Raw genomic sequence first — 6,940 nt, 5'->3', positions numbered from 1 at the left:
CTGGTTTTGTGTGTCTGTGTGTTTGTACCTGTGTGTGTAGATTGTAGAGCTTGAGAAGGAGGTTACAGAGCTGGAGAGGTGAGATTGAGGTGAAGAGAGAAGCAAATGTGGAGGTAAGAGGGATCCAGGAACAGTTTACACTACCCTCAATCCAACCACAGATCTAAGAACAGTTTACACTACCCTCAATCCTAACCACAGATCTAGGAACAGTTTCCTTCCCTATCCTCAAAATATCCTCAAAATATCAGACTCCAGACTCGTGGTTAGGGTCAGCTTCTACTTCCATCCATCTTCCATCCATCCCTTAAACCCAATGGCTCTATTCCAATAACTTCTACCTCCATCCACCCATCCCATATACCCAATGGCTGTATTCCAATAACCACACTATCATACCACTTAGAATGCGTAAAATACATAGATAGTGTACATGGCTTTATAATACGTGGTAGTGTGGTTATTAGAACATGGCCCTTTATCTGTCTGTTTCTTCTCAGTGTCGTATTGAGGAGAGGCAGGAGCAGCATGGCCTGCCGGTCCAGATGAGGGAGCAGTGTGGGGAGTACGAGGGGCTGCTGGGTCAGACGATCGCCCCGGACATCGAGATCGCTGCCTACAGGTGAGACCTTTCACTGATGTGTTTCACTGACAGGGCCCCATGCACAACAACAGATAACGTACAGTGTGATCATCAAGGCCTCTGTAGTAGTGAAAAAGATGGAGAGGTCCTGCATCATTTACTTATGGGCTTGTTCAGGAGGGAAACTGAAGTACCCAAAACACATGAAAAAGCACACTTGGAAAGACCATGACTAACCTTAATATAATATTCTCTGTAGTTTTACAATGACCATAGCATCTTCAGATGACATGATGTTGACCTAATATTTTACATTTTCTTCACAATATTTGTGTAGCCCTACATTGTGAACGTGTGAGTAGTATGGGTGGCAGAATGTCACCTGGGAATCCCCATATCCATAATATCCATATTAAGACATTCCTGAGGACAAAGGCCTGACATCCAAGGTCATCCTGGGTCACAGGAAACAGGCCCTACGACAGTCCGAGAAAACATGATGCAATTTCCTGTCCGGTGTCCATGAAGAAGTTTTTGTATTTCTGTCTTACTGCCCTCCTGTTTTGTCTTGTGTCCGTCTCTGTATCCCTGTCTGTGTCCCTGTCTGTGTCCCTGTCTGTGTCCCTGTCTGTGTCCCTGTCTGTGTCCCTGTCTGTGTCCCTGTCTGTGTCCCTGTCTGTGTCCGTCTCTGTGTCCGTCTCTGTCCCTGTCTCTGTCCCTGTCTGTGTCCCTGTCTGTGTCCCTGTATGTGTCCCTGTATGTGTCCCTGTCTGTGTCCCTGTCTGTGTCCCTGTCTGTGTCCCTGTCTGTGTCCCTGTCTGTGTCCGTCTCTGTGTCCGTCCGTGTGTCCGTCTGTGTGTCCCTGTCTGTGTCCCTGTCTGTGTCCCTGTCTGTGTCCATCTCTGTGTCCCTGTCTGTGTCCATCTTTGTGTCCCTGTCTGTGTCCCTGTCTGTGTCCCTGTCTGTGTCCATCTCTGTGTCCGTCTGTGTGTCCATCTCTGTGTCCCTGTCTGTGTCCCTGTCTGTGTCCCTGTCTGTGTCCCTGTCTGTGTCCCTGTCTGTGTCCGTCTCTGTGTCCGTCTCTGTGTCCCTGTCTGTGTCAGTCTCTCTGTCTGTCTGCCTGCCTGCCTGCTTGCTCGCTCGCTCAACCATCTGGCATCCTGGTATGTAGAAGGATGCACTTTGCCCTTCCTGACCCCTACCTTTGGACAACCCTTCGCTCACCCCCCTGCTGCTCTGAACACATCCTCGTGGCTCAGGAAGAGGCAGCCTTACACAATGCCTCATTAGAATGGACAGGGGGACCTCACACTGTTGGGACAATTGTTAAGCCACTTTATTATCCAGCCTGTTAATGTCAGCAGCCCCGTAACATAGTCAGCCTTACCAATGTAGCTTTCTTTAAATACTGGTCCCCCAACAGACTGTTCCAAAGACATACACACACACAGACTCAAGACGCACACACACACATTTTCATTAACACACACACACAAAAATGTAGTCAAGGTGCAGGCAGACAGTCTGGGGGCCAAGTTGCCTAACTTTTTTTACAGGGCTGTTTTGTCATCCATGATTAAAACCATGAATAAGAAATGAAAATCTGAGATGTTTTCTTCTCTCCGTGCTGCAGGACACTAGTGCCACCTGTAAAATGTATAGAGTCTAATGACACTAGTGTCACCTGAAAAATGTATAGAGTCTAATGACACCTGTTAAATGTACACCGAGCGGGCGGAGCTAGCATGTTGGAGTGAACGGCTGTGCGTGAGAGGCTCCTGCAACTTTTTTGCGAAATAATCTAATTTAACCTACTTTATGGCACTTTTTACAACAAACATTTCTTTCTAATACAAGATTGTAACTTTTTATATGAAAATGCCGAGTAATATGTGACCAAAGGACAATAAATCCACAGCGGAGGCCTCCTCCCCACTAAACAACGAGACAGACATGGCGGGAGGCACATGCAACAACGTGACACTTACCCGGGCTTTGGGGGAGCTACGTGTTGCTATAGCTGAGGATCTTAAGGCCACTATTGCTGAACTTGACACCAAAATCAAGAGCATCATTCGAACGGTCGCTTCGCATGGCCAGAGTATTGTGGACCTTGAGAAAGCTTCTGAATTCAACGCTGGAAGATCGACGAGTTAGAGAAGCTATGCTCGTCATTGCAGGATAGTGTGCAGATGCTTTCTGTGAAAGTGGTGGACCTGGAGGGCCGATCCAGACGTAATAACCTTCGCGTTGTTGGTCTGGCAGAGGGGGTAGAGGCGGGCTCTCGCCCCACGGACTTCTTCGCCCAGCTATTGAAGGATGCAATGGGATCGGATGTTTTGGATTCGGATCCCCAGCTGGACCGTGCACATCGCTCCCTTGTCCCAGTGCCTGGACGGGGCCAACGTCCTCGCCCAGTAATCATCTGTTGTCACAGTTTCAAGACCAAGGATCTTATCCTGCGTGAAGCTCGAATGAGGGGCAACCTGTCACACAAAGGGCACCCATTCCGTGTATATGAGGATTATGCTCCCGATGTGGCAAAGCATCGCGCTGACTACAGAGATGTCATGACCAAACTCTACAAACTCTATCTTCACCCAGCCTTACTCTTCCCTGCAAGACTAAGAATTACTCCGCCTTCTGGTGAGAAGATTTGTCTCTCCTCGGTTTTGGACGCAGAGAAGTTTATCCGGGGATATACACCAATCCCCCGTACAGGTTAGGGTGCCTTGTCATTGCGTGTTAGGGTCTGCTCATGGTCTCGAATCCATACTATACCATATTGGGTGAAACCGTATTAAACAGGCTCAACAAGGGCTACCGAACATGTAAGATGCTGAGCAGACCAATGGATGGCGGTCAGAGCTCTCATTTAACGTTAAATTCACTTTCATCCCGGCGATTATGCTCAGAGCATGCATATTTTTACTTCCAGGTTTGATCACTGACACCTTCGGATGGATATACTTATATTCCCCCATTTTTGTTTTGTATCGTTATTTATTTTACAATCCTTACATTATTCTTACTACCATACCATTTGTTTATTGCTTGCAGGGGACTGGGGGTGATGGTTGGGCAGACGCAGACACCTGGTTAGCAAGTTGATGTTTTGTGCCGTTCTGCCTTTGTCTAGCCGTGGGCCTCTCTCCGGACTAGAGTCCCACCAGCCCTCTGTAGTGCTTATGTATGTGTAGGTGTGCGTACATATACTTACTATTTGTACTTTATTACTATTTTCTCTTAGCATTTTAGTATTATGTATGTGTATATTTTAAATCAGTGTAGATTGTTATTCTGGCGTATGAATGTTTGTATGTGCATATGGATGTATATACATATTTTTTTAAATATAGATTTTTATATATATATATTTTTTATGTATGTATGTATGTATGTATGTATGTATGTATGTATGTATGTATGTATGTATGTATGTATGTATGTATGTATGTATGTATGTATTTGTAATTTATTGGGGGGAACGTTTAATTTAACAAATCCTTGTTCTGATCTCCTGACCCACAGTATGTAAAGGTACGGCTGACTATGTCGGTTGCGGATGGTTTATTTTTTGACCGGCAGTGCTTAGCAATATAATCTTGAGGCTATATCTTGCTTATCTCTGGGATTGACCCAGGATGACGCTTAAATGCGCAATATGTTTAAGTTGCAACTTATTCTGTTTAGGTTTATGAGATGCTAACTGAACACTTTATTCGCGGGAGCCTCCTCAGTTCATATGTTAGTAGAAGTTCTAGGATAGTGAGAGGTGAACGTATAGTTGGGATTTTATTTTTGTTTTACCTCTTGTTCGAGGTCGCGCCGTGCTTCTTTGGCATCGGCCAGACAATGGGCTTATTATTTTTATTTTTCCTTTTTTTCTCTCCTGTTTGTGCATGCCTGTTAAATGTGGGTTGATGGGGGGGGTAAGTGTTGGAGAACAGGGTGGAAGTAAAGGTGCTTGCAGGGGGGGAGGGGTTGGTTGGATACTGCTCGGGTATAGGTGCTACATATGCTGATCGTGATGGTTTGGTGCGCTTTCTTACCTTTTTATCAAGTTACATGTTATGCAGGCCACCATAGGAACTACAAACGAGAGGAGGGCGGGGCTTACATTCACTTCCTGGAATGTCAAGGGTTTAAACGAACCAATTAAGAGAGGCAAGGTCCTAGCTCACTTGAAAGCACTCTCGTCTGATATTATATTTTTGCAAGAAACCCATCTGAAGAATAACTCTCATAGCAGACTTAAGTGTAGGTGGGTGGGGCAAGTGTATCACTCTAACTTCTCTGCCAAAACGAGAGGCACAGCGATTCTGGTACGGAAAGGAATTCCCTTTCTACATAAAACCACTATTGCGGATAAAGAGGGTCGGTATGTGATCGTAATAGGAGAAATCCACTCTACCTCAGTAACTCTACTAAATATCTATGGGCCAAACATTGATAACCCCTCTTTTTTCAAAGGAGTCCTTGCCCTGATTCCAGATATCTCCCATACTAACCTGGTCATTGGAGGGGACATTAACTGTGTGCTAGACCAATATTTGGATAGATCCTCTACCCGGCGAACCCCTACCTCCTATTCAAGCGAATTCTTGAATACCTACATAAAAAATTCTAACTTATTTGATATATGGAGGATCGCTAACCCTACGGGTAGGGAATACTCCTTTTACTCTCATGTTCACAAGGTTTACACTCGAATTGACTACTTTTTGTTGGATGCTAGACTACTCCCCTATACCTGTAATGTGAGGTATCATGATATTATAATCTCGGACCACAGTCCACTCACCTTCTCCCTGAGATTGGGTGACATTGTACCAAACGAGAGGGTCTGGAGGTTGAATCCTCAGTTCCTCACAGAACCAACATTCTGTGAATATCTTAAAGCCCAAATTACATTTTTCTTTGATACCAACGACAACACAGAGACTTCCCCAGCATTATTGTGGGAAACACTGAAGGCTTATCTGAGAGGATGTATCATCTCCTTTCAGGCTGCCAGGAGTAGGCAAAACAGAGGAAAACTGGAAGAACTGGAGGGACAAATTCACTTACTGTATAGGGAGAATGCTAGCCATCCATCTATGGAGAAACATAAACAAAATTACCTCTTTAAAATTTGAATATAATCAGATTCTCTCAGCTAAAATTGCTAAATCTTTTCTCTATGCCAAGCAAAAATATTTTGAGTTTGTTGACAAACCACACAAATTACTCGCCAGACAACTTTGAAAAAATGTGAGTGACCGAATGATTCACAAAGTTAAATCTGCATCTGGGGAATTACTCTCTTCCCCCAAAGACATCAATGACAGATTCTGGCAGTTTTATGAGACTCTATATACATCTAAAGTGGATCCTAACCCCTTAATTATGCAAACATTTTTGGAGGACTGTAATCTTCCTGCCCTGAACCAGGAAGATTCTAACTTCCTGAATAAGGAAATATCTCTTGATGAAATTCGAGAAACAATTAAATCTCTAAAGAGTGGCAAGACCCCGGGCCCAGATGGATACCCTGGTGAATTCTATAAAACATTCAGCAACATGCTCTCTCCCTACCTGCACAAAATGTTGGTTCAGGCCAATGAGGATGGAGCTCTCCCTTCTACTTTGGACAAAGCATTCATTACAGTTATACATAAGAAGGGTAAAGATCCAGAAGAGGTAGGGTCATACAGACCAATATCTCTCCTTAATACAGACCAAAAGATTTTATAAAAAACTCTGGCTAACAGGCTTAGCACTTTAATTGGCAAATTGGTCCATTCGGATCAGACCGGCTTTATCCCTAACAGAAACTCATTCTTCAATCTCAGGCGCCTCTTCAATATTATGTATTCTCAGAGGTTACCCAACGTGGACCTTGCCGTCATATCTCTTGACGACGAAAAGGCCTTTGACCAAGTTGAGTGGCCCTATCTATTCAAGCTCCTACAGAAATGTAATATTGGAGATGGGTTCATAAATTGGATCCAGCTTTTATATAGGAACCCCTGTGCCAGAATACTCACTAACCAATCATTGTCACCCCGATTTAACCTTTACAGGGGGACAAGGCAGGGTTGTGCGCTGTCGCTTATGCTCTTCGCCCTAATTATCGAACCGCTCACTCAGACGATTAGATCTCATGCAGCAATACACGGCTATAATACTAAAGATACTCTAAATTAGATTTCCCTATACGCAGATGACGTCCTCCTCTATGTAACAGAACCCCAGGCTAGTATCCCAGCTATTCTTGAAGTGATCAATTTGTTTGGTACCTTCTCATGATACAGAATAAATTGGAACAAGAGTGAATTAATGCCCATACGGTCGCAAAACACCTCCTGGCTAGAA

Source organism: Oncorhynchus keta, chromosome 4 (genome assembly GCF_023373465.1).
Source record: "Oncorhynchus keta strain PuntledgeMale-10-30-2019 chromosome 4, Oket_V2, whole genome shotgun sequence".
NCBI classification, from domain to species: Eukaryota; Metazoa; Chordata; class Actinopteri; order Salmoniformes; family Salmonidae; genus Oncorhynchus; species Oncorhynchus keta.
This window is presented reverse-complemented; position numbering follows the sequence as displayed.